The sequence below is a fragment of the Marmota marmota genome, unplaced genomic scaffold (genome assembly GCF_001458135.2).
Source record: "Marmota marmota marmota unplaced genomic scaffold, marMar, whole genome shotgun sequence".
NCBI lineage: Eukaryota > Metazoa > Chordata > Mammalia > Rodentia > Sciuridae > Marmota > Marmota marmota.
The window spans coordinates 34396195-34413573 of NW_026000229.1; the positions used below are offsets into that span (position 1 = coordinate 34396195).

At 35.7% G+C, this 17379-nt stretch overlaps 1 protein-coding gene and 1 long non-coding RNA gene across 7 annotated transcripts in view; one reads left to right on the forward strand and one right to left on the reverse strand.

The window, feature by feature from the left end:
- Nucleotides 1-17379, forward strand: part of LOC107138149 — a 100289-nt gene that overhangs the window by 22623 nt on the left and 60287 nt on the right. Inside the window, exon 3 of one of the 5 annotated variants that reach the window (XR_001502976.2) lies at nucleotides 5524-5735. The exons of the other annotated variants lie outside the window; for them this stretch is intronic. This is a non-coding gene — a long non-coding RNA (uncharacterized LOC107138149). Of the gene's footprint in view, nucleotides 1-5523; nucleotides 5736-17379 lie in introns of those variants that run through there. 5 annotated transcript variants of the gene reach the window in all.
- The window catches only part of Golm2 (golgi membrane protein 2), a 101200-nt gene that overhangs the window by 10049 nt on the left and 73772 nt on the right, over nucleotides 1-17379 (reverse strand). The gene's annotated exons all lie outside the window — the stretch shown is intronic.

The window sequence follows — 17379 nt, forward strand, 5'->3', positions numbered from 1 at the left end:
GCAGTGCAGTGGTAGAGGACCCCTGGGTTCGATCCCCAGTATGAATAAAAAAAATTATGAACACTTAAATATGGTAGTTACTAGTGAGCACTTTTTCAAAGTATGCTATTTTCTCAAAACATTTTGATTTTTATCAGTTATGAAACATAGAAAACTAAAAAAAATAGTCTAATAGTCTAATAGTCTAAGAGAAGTTACTGAAAAATACACTTAATTTAAATATTGTCAGACATGGAAAATTTAATTACAGAAATGGCCCATCTGTGTTTATTATAATTTTCCAACAGAACAACTTAAAATTGCTGTTTTATTTGGTACTGGGGACCAAACCTAGGAGCACTTAACCACTGAGCCACATCACCAGTCCTTTTTGTTTTTTATTTTGAGACAGTGTCTCACTAAGTTGCTTAAAGCCTCACTAAGTTTCTCAGGGTGGCTTTGAACTCGTGACCCTCCTGCCTCAGCCTCCTGAGCTGCTAGAATTACAGACATGTGCCACCATGCCAGGCTAAAATTTGTTTTTTGAGTTTGGCTGATTATATGAGTAACCTGAATTAGGTCATAAAATTTTAATATAATACTATAATTAGGATGAAACTCTGAGATAATTTTTAAAAATCAATAATAAGAAGAGATAACCATACAACTGCCCCTTTTTAAACAGTAATCTGTGCTGTTTCCTGTATAGAATCGTCATGTTTGGAGAAAGAGCTAGCTCCTAATACCAATATTAGATAAATAAATAAAGAAGTTTCTAAAATAGATGAGAGGGGAAAACAGCCAGTTACACAGTTGTTAGTCAAGTGGAAGAGATCTGACAAACAATATAGATTAAAAAGTGCATAAAATACAGATCATTGCCACAGAGTGCTATATTATACAGTTGCTAGGCAATATATATCAGTGTGGTCTAAGAGTTAAAGGGAAGGTTTCAAAGAGAAGATAAATATGGGCTGGGGTGTCAGTGGTAGTACCACAAAGCCTTGGATGCAATTCCCAGCACCAAAACAAATAAACAAACACTGCCCCCCCCGACCCACCCCCCAAAGGCAAATTTATTAGACTATGATAAAGAAAAGAAAGGAAGCGTCTAGCCAGGTGTGGTGGCAAGCTACTTGGGAGACTTAGGTGGGAAGATCACTGGGGTGCAGGCGTTTGAGTAGGGCAACCTAGTGAGACTCCCATTGGTAGGCAGGTGGGTAAAGCAGTAGCAGCAGCAGCAGGATTCAAACAGGTAAAAATGAAGATGGAGTATTTAGGAGATAGTGAAAATATTTATTTGACTATAAGAAAGAGAAAATTTGGGCAAGCAAATTAGGGATAATTATGGAAGATCTTCAAACTAAGAGATTTTAAAAGGCCTATATCCATTTCACTATTTGAAGCAAATGACAAAGTATCTATAATGCTCTTTCCTCCATCCACTCAATTAATATTCAATCATGTATGTGAAAGGTACTATACTGGGCACTGTGATACAAAAGTGAAGTAACCATTTCCATTACCAATAACTCAGTGTATGTGGTAAGGGAAACAGACACATAAATAATTAGTGATGCCATATGTGCTAGAGCACAATGAACTAGAAAGTGTCATATAACTATAGAGAGAGTTGATACAGTTGGTTTACCTATGATGGAATGAATCTGAACTTTATGGAGGAGTAACAGCTATCATTTCTTTTAAGCATCCTGAGAACAGGAATCTAATCTGCCTTATATCTAATAGCATCTCCAGAATTCATTCAAGTGAGAAGCTGTGAGAACATCAGACTATAAAGGTAGAAGAAATGTTAGAACCAAGTAAATCAAATAATTTTGAAAATGGCAAACTGATTATATAGCATAATATATTAGAAAAAGACAAAGGATGATTCTACAAACCTAGGATGGAAACTAAAAATAATGGTACCTATGCCCCCAAATGGAATAACTGGGAATGTAAGGAAAGTAAATGTTACTTTTGATATACTGAGCTGGGATTATAGGAAGATATCCAAATAAAAATATTTTATAAGACACATGGAAATATGGATCCAGACTCTAGATACAAAATAAGGGCTAGGATTATATAGTTTTAAGACTCAGAAATTTCAAAATATTAAGCTCTGAAAAGACAATTTCTCTTAGGAAATCCTAAGTCAAAGGAGCAATCTTGGGGAATAACTATATTTAAGAAGGGTAAAAAGAAGTAACAAGGGCAAATTTATCACAGGATTGTAATATGTCTGTGATGTATTTTTTGGGGGGGGGGAATTAAGTATTAAACTTCATCTCTGGGCTGGGGATGTGGCTCAAGCGGTAGCGCGCTCGCCTGGCATGCCGCTGCGGCCCGGGTTGGATCCTCAGCACCACATACAAACAGGGATGTTGTGTCCGCCGAAAACTAAAAAATAAATATTAAAATTCTCTCTCTCTCTCTCTTAAAAAAAAAAATATAAAAATAGATGTACAAATATCAGTTCAAGTCCCTGCTCTCAATTTTTGAGTGTATACCCCAAAGTGAGGAATATCTTCGCACGCACGTGTGTGTGTGTGTGTGTGTGTGTGTGTGTGTTGGAGAATGAACCAAGGGTTATTCTTCTACTGCCACATACCCAGTCCTTTTTATTTTTTGTTTTAAGACAAGGTCTTATAAATTGCCAATGCCGGCTTTGAATCTGCAATCTTCCTACCTGAGTTTCCTGAGGAGCTGGGATTAGAGGCCACCAGGCTCAGAAGTATTATCTTTTATACTCTTTTTATGTTCACATTTTCTATATGTGCATTTGAGATCTAGTTATAAACCACATATGGATGCATTTTTTTTTTCTTTCCACACCCCTGGATTTTTTCTTTGGTATTTATTTATTGCTGTTGTTCACTTTTGTACTAGGGATTGAAACCAGGGGTGCTATACCACTGAGTTATATTCCCAATTCTTTTTTATATTTTAAATTTTGAGACAGGGTCTTGCTAAGTTGCTAAGTCTGGCCTTGAACTTGCAATCCTCTTGTCTGTCTCCCAAGTTGCTTTCAAGTATAAATTACCTGCTTTTTCCCTCCACTCTCCTCTCAAAACTTCTATTGTACATAATTTGTCTCTCTTAACGTTTCTGTCATACACATGATATATAAAATATTTGTATTTGTATGTGTAACTATTTCTTGCCACTCTGTGCTACATTCTTGATGAATATCTTAGTACAAACTTCAAAATAATTTCTTTTGGCCAATTATTTCCATGATCTCATACACTAGGTTTTTAGTTCAATGATTATTTTTCTAAATGTAAATTGCATTAGATATACATCTGTTTGGATTTCTGTTTCTTAATTTCTTAAATTAGGTATTCCCTCATTTATCTCTTTGAGCATCCTTAAAAATGCTTTAAGTCTTGCTGGGTGTGATGGCACACACCTGAAATCCCAGCAACTCTGGACACTGAGGCAGGGGGATCACAAGTTCAAAGCCCACTGAGCAACTCAGTGAGGCGCCATCCCAAAACAAAAAATGTAAGGGGCTGGGGATGTGGCTCAGTAGTTAAGCACCCCTGAGTTCAATACCCAGTACCAAACAAAAAACAGAACCACAAACCAAACAAACAAACAAAAACTTTTAAGTCTTTAGCAGACTGTTACATAAAATGATTTTTATGTTTGTTAATGTACCTCCCTTCTCCCCCCCCTTCTTCCTCCCCCTCTTCCTCCTCCTCCTTTCTCTCACTCTCTCTCTGGTTGTTGTTGTTTTGAGCTCAGGTCTTGCTATATTGGTCAGCCTGGTCTCAAACTCATGGGCTTAAAAAATCCTCCCACCTCAGCCTCCTGAGTAGCTGTAACTATAGGACTATAGATGCGCACCACCAAGTCCACCTTAGGTTACTAATTTTCATTGTGGGGTTGGGGGAGTGTTCATGAGTTTTTCTTTTTCTCCTTTTTGATTGCTTGTATCAACTAATCATTTTTAAGTTGCTTTCTCCAATTTCTCAGTCTAGTATTAAATTTCATAATCGCATTTTAAAGCTTCCATTCTATGGTGCTACTGAGGACAGCACAGATTGCATACAGAACCAGTGATGGTATTGTTTAATTAATGGTCATAAGGCTGTGTCTATAACTTTCTATTTCAGGTTGCTAAAGTCTTATTTATTTGTTTGTTTATTTATTTATTTATTTATTGGTTGATTGATTGATTGATTGGTTTTAGGTGGATACAATATCTTTATTTTATTTTTATGTGGTACTGAAGATTGAACCCAGTGCCTCATGCATGCTAGGCGAGCACTCTACCACTGAGCCACAACCCCAGCCCAACCTACAGACTTTTTGCTCCCTTTTTTTAAATTTTTTTTTAATTGTTGATGGACCTTTAATTTTTATTTACATTTGGTGCTGAGAATTGAACCTAGTACCTCACTCGAGCTAGGCAAGAGCTCTATCACTGAACTACAACCCCAGCCCAAGGCTATAGTCTTTGATGGTAGTCATCAACAGTTTTTTTTGTTTGTTTGTTTGTTTTTTAGAGAATTTTTTAATATTTATTTTTTAGTTTTCGGCGGACACAACATCTTTGTTTGTATGTGGTGCTGAGGATCGAACCCGGGCTGCACGCATGCCGGGCGAGGGCGCTACCGCTTGAGCCACATCCCCAGCCCCAACAGTTTTATTTTCTGCTTGCTTTGCCAAGAAAGATGAGACAATAATTAGATCTCAACTTTGATCAGCCTGATTCTCATTTTATTTTTTGAAATTGTTTTTGCAATACTGGTGATTGAAACCAGAGTATCTTTACCACTGAGTTACACCCCCGGTCCTTTTTATTTTGAGGCAGAGTCTCACTAAATTACCAAGGCTGGGCTCAAACTTGTGATCCTCCTGTCTCAATCTCCTGAGTCAATGGGATTGCAGTTGTGTATCATGGCACCCAGCTCTGGTTCTCATTTTCTTAAATTTATTTTTTAGTTGTAGTTGGCCACAATTTTATTTATTTATGTATGTATGTATCTATCTATCTATTTATTTATATGTGGTGCTGAGGATCGAACCGAGGGCCTCACCCGTGCTAGGCGAGTGCTCTACTGCTGAGCCACAACCCCAGCTCCTTTGGCTCTTATTTTAAGTGGCACCATTTTATTCTAGTTTCTAAGAGCCAAATTACTGGAAACCTGAATTTTCAGACCTGGAATCTGTACATTAATAATTGTTCAGTCCTTTTGATCATACTGCATTTTTGTTTGTTTTCTTCTTTTTGTTGTGGGCAGGATACTGACAATTGAACTTAGGAGTGCTCTTGCCACTGGGATCCATCCATACTCCTTTTTATTTTATTTTGAGACAGGGTCTTGCTAAGTTGCCAAGGCTGGCCTGAAATTTGTGATCCTCCTGCCTTAGCCTCCAGAGTTACTGGGATTATTGGCATGCCCCAGTGCCTTGCTCATTCTAAGTCAAAGCTATTTACCTGGTCTCTTTTCTTTCTTGACCACAGAAATGTTTACAATGTTTTAAAGACTATCAACATTTTTAGCTTTCTCTTTTTCTATTTTGCAGTGTTGAATCCGGGCTGCTCCACAGAAAAGGCCCTATGAGATGTGGCTTCATCAACCAAAAATCGTTACCTACTATTTAGAGTAACTGTCCTTGTAACTTTCAGTATAGGGCTGATATCTGAAGTGAACTGTTTTCTGAATCCTGAACAACTAAATATATATATATATATGGTATATCTCTCCTAACTGGCAAACATGTGGACTCCCACTGGATTCTCAGTTGCTGTTTTTTTTTTTTTTTTGGGAGAATGTGTGACTATGTAGTTGAAGTATTCCCTAAATCGTATTTTGTGTTGCTACACAGACTACATTTTTCATTTTATTTATTTATTTAATTTTATATTTTTGTGGTATTGGGAATTGAACCCAGGGTCTCAGGCACACACTAGGCAGGTACTCTATCACCAATCCAAATACATCTTTCAAATATGGCAAAACACACCAAAAACATTCCAGTCATTTTTGCATAGTTTGGTAATACAAATTTAAATTAACAAATATACGCACAACTTTATTAATATATCATATTGATATATTAGACTATAAAACAAAAACACTAAATTTAAAATTGTCAAAAATATTGTGGTTATCATTGCATAAAGTCTAAGCCATACCCCTATCTAATGTTGTTTTCAATAAAATAGTCAACTGGTTCTAACTGCATGTCACTTTGTACTTAGACCTAAGTGCCTTTATAAGTCATAAACTTTAAATTTCTACTAACATTTGCATTTGTTGATCTCTTGCCGCATTATCTTTAAGACTCCAGAAGAAAAAAATAAGATGAAAATATATACTTAGATTATATTTATCTTGTTCTCCGTGATACAAAAGCAGTCAAGTAGGATAGGAAAAGAGATTCCTTCATAATTAGACCCTTTCTTCCCATTCCCACTTCATATTCCTCAACATGTCATTATGACAACACTGCTCTGCCTGTGACATTTTCAACGTAGTATCTTTTCTCAAGATCACAGTCTCTTCATTTAACATTTTTCAATATTGTTTCTTATTGTTATGCTTCTTATATTGCTAAATTTCAGTTAATACTTGCCTCGAGTCTAGCCTAACCTCATACCTTTCTAATACTGCTATAGGTTCCAAAGAGCTAAGCCCCTGTCCTTGATTAACTCTTTTTTAAAAAAATTTTTTAGTTGTAGATGGACACAATATCTTTATTTTTATTTGTTTATTTTTATGTGGTGCTGAGGATCGAACCCAGGGCTTCACAAGTGCGAGGCAAGCACTCTACCACTGAGCTACAACTCCAGCCCCCTTGATCAACTCTTAAGATGTTTTCTTCTTCTTTAAATTTTTATTTGTAGATGGACACAATACCTTTATTTTATCTATTTATTTTTATATGCTGCTGAGGATCACAAACCCAGTACCTCACACATGCTAGGCAAGCCCTTTACCACTGAACTACACACTCCAGGCCAAGATGTTAACTTTCCCCAAAACTTTCAAGAATTGACGAGGTAGTATGACACAACTAACAAAAACAGTGAATTAGGGGCTGGGGTTGGGACACAGCGGTGCATGTGTGAAGCCGTGGGTTCGATCCTTAGCACCACATATAAATAAACAGAATAAAGGTATTGTGTTCACCTATAATGGAAAAAAAAATCACTGTTACTAAAAAACAAACAAATAGTGAATTAGAAAACAAGGGACCCGGATAACATTGTTCTGTGATTTACCTCAAGCTAATCAATCTCATTCTCTTGACTGTAAAATGAGAGGTTCGTATTACAGTCTCAAATTTCAGTGTTCATGTAAGTAAAGTCAAGGCAAGGCCTGAAATCTTTTTACTAATCACAGGAGATACAGATGCTGCTGGCCCACTGACTTATTCTCTGAGTAGTTGCAGGGAATTACATATCTCTTAGTGTTCTTTTTATATCAAAAGTTCATTTCAAATAATTTTGTTATATTGAATTTTTGAGGCAAATAATTGATATAAAATTTAACAATGATAAAAGCAAAAAAAGGAAATTATAAGGCAAAGGACAGAAAATTATAAGGCTAACCTGTTTTTAAAAATAAATTTTAGGGGCTGGCGTTATAGCTCAGTGGAAAAGAGCTTACCTAGTATGAGTGAAGCACTGGGTTCGATTCTCGGCACCACATACAAATAAATAAAATAAGGTCCATCAACAACTAAAAGATATTTAAATAAATAAATTTTGGTTATGGCTAAATAATATTTACCCTCTCAAAAGTAGGACTGGATAAACAGAACAGTTACTAGCAGTTTTTGTATTCTTGCATATTAATAGGAATGACAGTAAAAATTATAGATCCATAGTCTCTAAAAGAGCATTTAACATATTTTCTTATTTAAATCTTAAAATGCTTTGGCATGAATTCTTTGTGTTTTTTTTTTTTGTTGTTGTTGTTGTTGTTGTTTTAGGCAGTCCTGGTGTTGAACCCAGGACCCTATGATCTAGCCCTTTAAAAAACTTTTTTTTTTTTTTTTGAGAAAGAGTCCTCCCTATGTTGCCCAAGCTAGCCTTGAACTTTGTGGTCCTCCTACATCAGTCTCCCAAGTAGCTGGAATTACAGGTGTGTACCACAGACATTCAGTCTGTATAAATACCTTTTAAAGGAAGGGAACATAGATTTAATATCAGCAGTCAATTTTATGCTTCATGGGAAAGCACTGGAACATAAAATTTTAAAGACTACTAAAAATGCTGGTGAGAAGACTGGGACTATAGCTCAGTGGCAGAGTGCTTGCCTAGCATGTGTGAGACACTGGGTTCAATCCTCAGCACCACATAAAAATAAACAAATAAAATAAAGGCATTCTGTCTATCTACAGCTACAAAAAAAGTTTAAAAAAAAAATGCTGGTGAGGGGCTGGGGTTGTGGCTCAGCAGTAAAGTGCTCATACCTAGCACATGCGAGGCTCTGGGTTCGATCCTCAGCACCACATATAAATAAATAAAATAAAGGTATTATGTCCAACTACAACTAAAAAATTTTTAAAAATATTTTTAAAAATGATGGTGAGAGTAATTTGAATTAAAATATTATGAAAATAATTGTATCAGTTGTTCTTACAGTTTGCAAAATGGTATATATTGACAAATCCTGTGAAAAAGAATTTACTGGCTATATGAACAAGTAGTACAAAGAAATGAAAAACACCAAAAGTGAATTATGATCTATATCATAATGATAATACAACTTGAAAATAAAATGAAAAAGATGACACCTGAAAATGGCAGACTGGAGAAATCCACTATACAGAAGCTATTCTCCAAGACTGAATCAAAACTATAGTTCTGTGGCAGCAATGATGAGGTAGAAAGGTTTTGGGAAAGAAACTCAGAGCTAGCACTCAGGTGAAAACCAGAAATATTGGTTTCTGAAATAGAGAATCAATAAAAGGAATAGAATGTAGCAGTGCCAAGCAAGTGGTGGTGACTCACTGTGAGAGGGCAAGCTTCCCCCAACAACTGAAAGAAAGTTTCCCAGTGAGTTTAAGAAAAGCAAGCTCCACTGTCCAAAAAATTTACAATCTGAGTAGGAAAAATACTAAAATTCTGTGAAGTGAGCTGGAATAGGAAAGAGTCCTGATACTTCCCAGAAGATTTAATGAAAGTGGGAAAACAGAGCCAAATTAAGACTCTTTGGACTGTCTAAGCAGAAGATTAGAAATCCTTGCAGCTTTCTTTTTTTTTTCTTTTGTATTTTTAAATTTTTTTTTTCTCTTATTCTTAGTTGACTTTCTTTTTTGTGTACCCAAGACCCAACAGCAACTTATGCTTTTACTTTTCACTAGAGTAATGGGCACCCAAGCCATGCGTCAATCCGGATTCAGGAGTGAGACTGTAATATGGATTTAGGAAAATCTCTGGGTAGTAACTGGAGTCAAAGCTAACAGTCTACAGGTCTCCACAGTGGAGAAGAGGGAAGGGCATTTTCATTTAATACTGGTGGTCTGAACTATGTGATAAGGAGCAAGGCCCCCAGGGACTAGAACTGGGTAAATCAGCATTGGGTGGAAAGCTGCTACCCAAAGGACTACACTGTATCCCCCATACTCAAGAAGTGTCTGGAGAATCTGCTGACTTGACCTGGGCACTTCCCATGTACCTCCCCCACAGCACTTGGAGTGAGGTTTTCTGAACAAGGGTTAAGGCATAATCCAGATTGACCTACAGGTTCCCCAGATGAGAGGGCTGGCCAGGATTGCACTCTCATCCCCACATACAAATACACAACCATACTGACTGTGAATTCTGCTTTGAAATGGATAAACTACCCCAATACATGCTGGTAGGCAAGGAGTGGGTGGAGATGAGCATCCAGAATTCCCTAACAAGTTTGGCCAGTTTGGGGTCAGAACTAAGAACGAACAAACAGTAAAATAAATACGTCCCACAAATCTTATGGCTAGGGGACTCCAAAATGGAATCCTAGGGAGGAAGTGTCTTCATTTTTAAAACCTCAGCAAGGAGAAAATGGAATCATTCTAGATTGTTGTTGTATTAGCTATTTTGTGTGCAATGTTTTATACTGTCTTTCCTCATTATTTTTTTTATCGAGATTCTAACTTTACGTATTTTTCAATTAGTTGGATTTTTGCCTCTATACCTATTTTCTTCTTTCTCATCTCTTTTCCCTTCTGCTCTCTTTGATCCTTCCTTCTCTCCTCATTTTCTCTTCTGTCTTCCTTCTCTCCCTGACCCTTTTCCAATACAATTCAGTACTAAGTATACTATTGTTAATGTTTAACTTTTAAGCCTCATCTATATTATTTCTTACCCACTTTTCTTATTGGTTAATAGTACTGTAGAGATTATTAGTGATTTTAAAATACAGGTTGTTATATACTTTGCTATTAAGTTATAACTATAACTGGAAGTTAAACGCTCTCCTCTCAAAGTAGTACTGGTAGTTAAGCAAACTTTGAATCTTTTTTTTTTTTTAATTAGTTGTTGGTGGATCTTTATTTATTTATATGCAGTGCTGAGAATTGATCCTAGTGTCTCACCCATGAGAGGCAGGTGCTCTACCACTGGGCCATAACCCTAGCCCATAAATTTTGAATCTTGATTATGCTGATTGGATGTTTTGATGTTAAGATATATCCCCAGTTTAGGATAGATTGCAAAGGGAAAAGTGCTCAATAAAATACTCTCATGTAACAGAAAAACAAGAATCCATGACAGTACAGAAATAGAATCTCTAAAAACATGAAGAAACAAGCTAACAGATGCCTCCAAAAGTTTATACTCTCACAATAACTGATCTACAGATTTTTGAAGTGGATGAAATCCCAGAAAATAATTCAAAAAGTTATCCAGGAGTAGCAGTGCACACCTGTAATCCCAGTCACTAAGGAGGCTGAGACGAAAGGATTGCAAGATTGAGGCCAGCCACAACAACTTAGTGAGACCCTGTCTCAAAATAAAACAAAAAGGGATGCCTCAAATGTTGGTGAATCTAACTACATTCAACAACAACAACAAAAAAAAAACACTCCTCAACATAAAGGCTTAGCTAGGCCCCAATACAATAATACAGGTGAATTCAGTACCTCTCTCTCATTGATAGGTCATCCAGACATAAAACCATCAAAGATACTGCAGAATTAATTCAGACTATAAATCAAATGGACTTAATAGATATTTACAAAATATTTCATCCAATGACAGCTGAATACACTTTCAGTTGTTCATGGAACTTTATCCGAAGTAGATCATATTTGAGACTACAAAGCAAGTCTTAGCAAATACAAAGAGATGAAATAATTCCCTGCATTTTATCATATAATAATGGAGGAATTATAAATCAACAGCAAGTAAAACTACAGAAATTGTACAAACACATGCAGACTGAACAATATATTTTTGAATAATGAGTGGGTCATCAAAGAAATCAGAAGGGAAATTTTAAAAGGCTCTTAGAATCAAACAAGGATAAAATTACAACATACCAAAATCTCTGGGACATAGTGAAGGCAATTCTAAGAGGAAAGATTATAGATAAGAATGCCTATATAAAAAAAAAAATCAGACCCTGAATAAATAACTTAATTATGAATCTCAAGAACATATAAAAGGGGTTGGGACTGTGGCTCAGTGGTAGAGTGCTTGCCTGACACATATGAGGCACTGGGCTTGATCTTCAGCACCACATAAAAATAAATAAATTAAATAAAGGTATTGTGTCCATTTTTTTAAAAAAAGGAACAACAACAAACTATTTCCAAAACCAGCAGAAGGAAAGAAATAATAAAGATCAAAGCTGAAATTAACAAAACCGACTCTGAGAACAATAAAAAGGATCAAGAAAGAGTTGTTTTTTTGGTTTTTCATTTTTGTTTTTTGATACTGAGTGTTGAACCCAGGACCACTTTACCACTGAGCTACATCCTTAGTCCTATTTATTTATTTATACTGGGGATTAAACACAGGGATCCTTAACACTGAGCCACATCCCCAGCCCCTGTTTTATATTTTATTTAGAGATAGGTCACTTAGTTGTTTGGGGCCTTGCTAAGTGCTGAGGCTGGCTTTGAACTTATGATCCTCCTGTTTCAGCCCCTCGAGCCACTGGGATTATAGGCAGTGGTATATGACTTTATTTTGAGAGGGTGTCTCACCAAATTGCTGAATCTAGCCTCAAACTTAAACAGCCTCCCAAATTATTGGGATTACAAGCATTAGCCACCATGCCCACTTTTATTAGGGAATGTTTAGAAAACAAATATTCCAATAAACTGGAAAATCTAGGAAAAAAAATAGATAAATTTTAAGCCATACATGACCTGCCAAAATTAAACCACGAAGGACACAGAAAAACCTAAATAGACCAATACAAGCAATGAGATTGAAGTAGTAATAAAAAGACATCCAGAAAAGAAAAGACCAGGACCAGATGGATTCACAGCTGAATTCTACCAGACCTTTAAAAAAAGCATTAAATGCTGTTGGTAAATTGGCATGTTCCTGTAACCCCAGAGACCTGAGAGGCAGAGGCAAAGGATTGCAAATTCAAGGATAGTCTCAGCAACTTAGTAATACCCTGTTACAAAAAAATAATAAAGGTTGGAGATGTAGCTAAGTGGTAGAGTGCTCCTGGGTTCAATTCCCAATTAAAAAATAAATAAATAAATAACCCAACAACACCACCACCACTTATGCCAATGTTCCATAAATTATTTCAGGAAACAGGGAGGAACACTTCCAAATTTATTCTATGAAGTCAGTATAACCCTGGTAACAAAATCAGAAAAGGGCACTTTAAGGAAAGAAAACTAGAGGCTAATATCCTTGATAAATACAGATGTAAAAATGCTTAATGAGATACTAGTGGGATGAGGTTGTGACTCTGTGGTAGAGTGCTTCCCTAGTATATAAGAGTCACTGGGTTTGATTCTCAGCACCACATATAAATAAATAAAATAAAGGTCCATTGACAACTAAATTTTTTTTTTTTAATTTCACTAGCAAATGGTAAGCAATACCACATTAAAAACACTGTATGACAAGGAACAATGGCACATACCTGTAATCCCAGCATCTTGGGAGGATGAAACAGGAGGATCTCAAGTTTGAGGCTAACCTCAGTAATTTAGCAAGGCTCTAAGCAATTTAGACCCTGTCTCAAAACAAAACAAAACATGGGCAGGTGGTGGCTGAGGATGTAGTTAAGTGGTAAAGCGTTCCTGGGTTCAATCCCCAGTATAAAAAGAAGACGGTACATCATGATGAATTTGGTTTTGTTCCAGGGATACAAGGATGGTTCAACATATCCAAATCAATGAATATAATATACCCTTAAATAGAATCTAGGACAAAAACCACATAATCTATCTTCTCAATAAATAAAGAAGACAACTTTGACAAAATTCAACAATAATTCATAATAAAAACTCTGAAGAAAATAGGGATAGTAGGAACTTACTTTAACATTATAAAAGCTATAGATGACAAACCCATAGCCAACATCATACTGAATTGTCCCGTATGCAGATGATGACCCTGTATTTAGAAGATCCTAAAATCTCCACCAGAAAACTTTGAGAGCTGATAAATTCAGCAAAGTAGCAAGATACAAATCAACATACAAAAATCAATAGCTTTTTTTTTGGCAGTACTGAGGATTGAACCGAGGAACACTCTAGTACTGAGTCACACCCCTTAGCCCCAGAATTAATATCAAAAAAGAACTACAGCTGGGGATAGTAGCGCACACCTATAATCCTGGCAGCTTAGGAAGTTGAGACAGGAGGATCACAAGTTCAAAGCCAGCTTCAGCAATTTAGCAAGGCACTAAGCAATTCGGTGAGAGCCTATCTTTAAATAAAATACAAAATAGAGCTGGGGATATGACTCAGTGGTCGAGTGCCCCCAAGTTCAATCCTCGGTACTCCCCCCGCCAAAAAAAAAAAACCAAAATGAACAAAAAGGGATGGGGAAATGATTCAGTGGTAAAGCACCTGGTTCAATCCCTAGTACCAAAAAAAAAAAAAAAGTGATCTACAGCTTCAATGTAATCCCATCAAAAGATCAAAATACCAATGATATTCCTCTCAGAACTAGAATTAAAATAAAATTATACTCCATGTATATATAATGTCAAAATACACTCTACTGTCATGTGTATCTTTTTTTAATATTTATTTTTTAGTTTTAGATGGACACAATATCTTTTTTTTAATTTTATTTTATTTTTAGGTGGTGTTGAGGATTGAACCCAGCGCCCCGCGCATGCCAGGCAAGCACACTACCGCTTGAGCCACATCCCCAGCCCCTGGCATGTATATCTAAAAGAACAAATTAAAAAAATAAAAAGAAAAGCAATCTTAAAAATTTTAATGGAAGAACCAAAGACACATAATACCTAAAGCAATTCTGAGCAAAGAGTAAAGCTGGAAGTATAGCAATATCAGCTTTAAATAATTCTTCAGAGCCAAATTAACAAAACAGTTTTGCTTTGCCAAAAATAGACACACAGACTAATAGTACAGAATAGAATACATAAAGCAAATCTACATACATACAGTCATCTGATTCTTCACAAAGGTGCCAAAAATTTTTGTTGAAAAAGACAGCTTCTTTAACAAATGGTGTGAGGAAAACAGGACATCCATATTTAAAATAGATCCTTATTTTCACCCTGCACAAAAGTCAACTCAAAATGGATCAAAGGCCTTGATATTAGACCAGGAACTATGCAACTCCTAAAAGACAATGTAGAGTCAACACTCCAAGATTCAGTTGTAGGCAATAACTTTCTCAGCAAGATTCCTATACCTCAGGAAACAAAACCAAGAATCAATAAATAAAAAGGCATCAAACTAAAAAACTTCTGCACGGCAAAAGAAATAAAAGCAGTAAGAGACAACACATAGAATGGGTGAAAATTTTTGCCAGTACTCTTCCACAAAGAATTAGTAGCTAGAATATAGAAAGAACTAAAAAAAAAAAAAAAAAAAAATTACTACCAAAACAAAACAAAAAAACAAATAACCCATTCAATAAATGGGCTAATGAACAAATACATAATACAAACGGCCAACAATTACATGAAAAAAATTTTCAACATTTCTAGCCATCAGGGAAATGCAAATCAAACTACACTGAAATTTTATCTCACTATAATTAGAATGGCAATTGTCAAGAATACAAATAATAATAAATGCTGGTAAGCATGCAACAAGGAGAGAAATCGTATCTTGGTGGTGGTAGTGTAAATTGTTACAGCCACTATGGAAATCACAAAGGAATGGAACTATCATATGATCCAGTGATACCACTCAGCATAATATAGAGATATATGCATACCCATGTTTATAGCAATGCACTTCAAAATAGTCAAGTTATGGAACTAGTCTAGGTGCCTGTCAACAGATGAGTGGCTAAAGAAAATGTAGTAGATATATATATACACTGGAGTCTGATTCAGCTATAAAAAATGAAATTTTGTCATTTGTAGGATAATGGATGGAAATGAAGAGCATCATGTTAAGCAAAATAAGCCAGGCTCAGAAAGTTAAGGATTAAATATTTTCCCTCATATGTGGAAACTAGAAAGACTTTTTTTAAAAAGGAAAAGAAAAAAGGGGACAGGGAGGGATTCATGAAAATAGAAGGATAGACTAATCAGGGTAGACTAATCAGGCAAAGGGAGAGGGAAGGAGAACAGGGGAGATACTGGGGAATGAAATTGACCAAAGTATGTTATATGCATGTACAAATATGCCACAACGAAACCTACTATTATTATGTACCAATATAAAAATCTAGATAAATAAGGGCTGGGATGTAGCTCAGTGACAAAGTGCTTGCCTTGCATTTGTGAAGCCTTGGGTTCCATCCGCAGTTTCAAAAAAGAAAAGACAAAAAAAGAAAAAAAAATAGAAAATAAAAAAATCTAGATAAACAAAATATAAAAATGAAATTCAGTTTAACATAGGCAAATCAATAAATGTAATTCACTGTATCGATAGAATTAAGGTCAAAAAATCACAAGTCATCTCAACTGATGCAGAGAAAGAAAGCCTTTGAAAAATTTAGCACCCATTCATGATAAAAACTGAAGAAACTAGAGACAGAAGGAACTTACATCAACATCATAAAGACTATGTACCACAAGCCCAAGACCAATATGGTAATGATTGGGGGAAAACACCAATTTTTTTAAAACATTTTTTTAGTTGTTGATAGATTTTTATTTTATTTATTTATATGCAGTGCTGAAAATTGAACCCAGTGCCTCGAATATGCCAGCCAAGTGCACTATTGCTGAGCCCCCAGCCCCAGCCCCGAAAACACCAATTTTTTAAAAAAATGTGGAACAAGACAAGGATGTCCACTCTCACCAATACTATTCAATAGAGTACTAGAAATCCCAGCCAGAGCAATAAGGCAAGAGAAGGAAACAAAAGGGATAAAACTAGGAAAGAAAGAAGTCAAACTATTACTGTTTGCAGATGATATGATTCTATAACAAAAAGATCCAAAAAGCTTCACAAGAATACTGCTAGAATTAACAAAAAAATTCAGCACAGTAACAAGATACAAAATTAGCATACAAAAGTCAATAGCTTTCCCATATACCAATAATGAATCTGCTGAGAAAGAAAATCAGGAAACCAATCCCATTCACGATAGCCTCAATGAAAACAAAAATAAAAACTCAGGAATAAATCTGACCAAGGAGGTGAAAGACCTCTACAATGAAAACTATATAACATTGAGAAAGAAATCAAAGAAGACACAAGATGGAAAGATCTCCCATTCATGGATAGGTAGGATTAATATCTTACCAAAAGCAATAAACAGATTCAATCCCCATCAAATGACATTGTTCACAGAACTAGAAAAAAAATCCTACAATTTATATAGAAGAACAAAAGCAATTCTAAGCCTAAAAAGCAATGCTCAAGGCATCACAATACCTGACTTCAAGTTACAGAGATACAGTAACAAAATCTTCATGGTACTGGCATAAAAACAGACACATAAAGCAGTGAAACAGAATAGAAGATAGAGACAACCTCACATAGATACAGTCATCTGATCCAAAACAAGTTAGACAAAAGACACCCTTTTAAATAAATAATGCTAGGAAAACTCGTTATCCATATGTAGAAGAATAAGACTAGATCCTTATCTCTCACCTTGTACAAAAGCCAACTCAAAATGGATCAAAGACCTAGGAACAGATCAGAAATTATATAACTCTTAGAAGAAAATGCAGCATATAGGCATAGGCAATGACTTTCTCAACAGGACCCCTGAAGCTTGGAAAATAATACCTAGAATTAATAAATGGAATGGTATCAAATTAAAAAGCTTCTACACAACAAAGGAAACAAGAATGTGAAGAA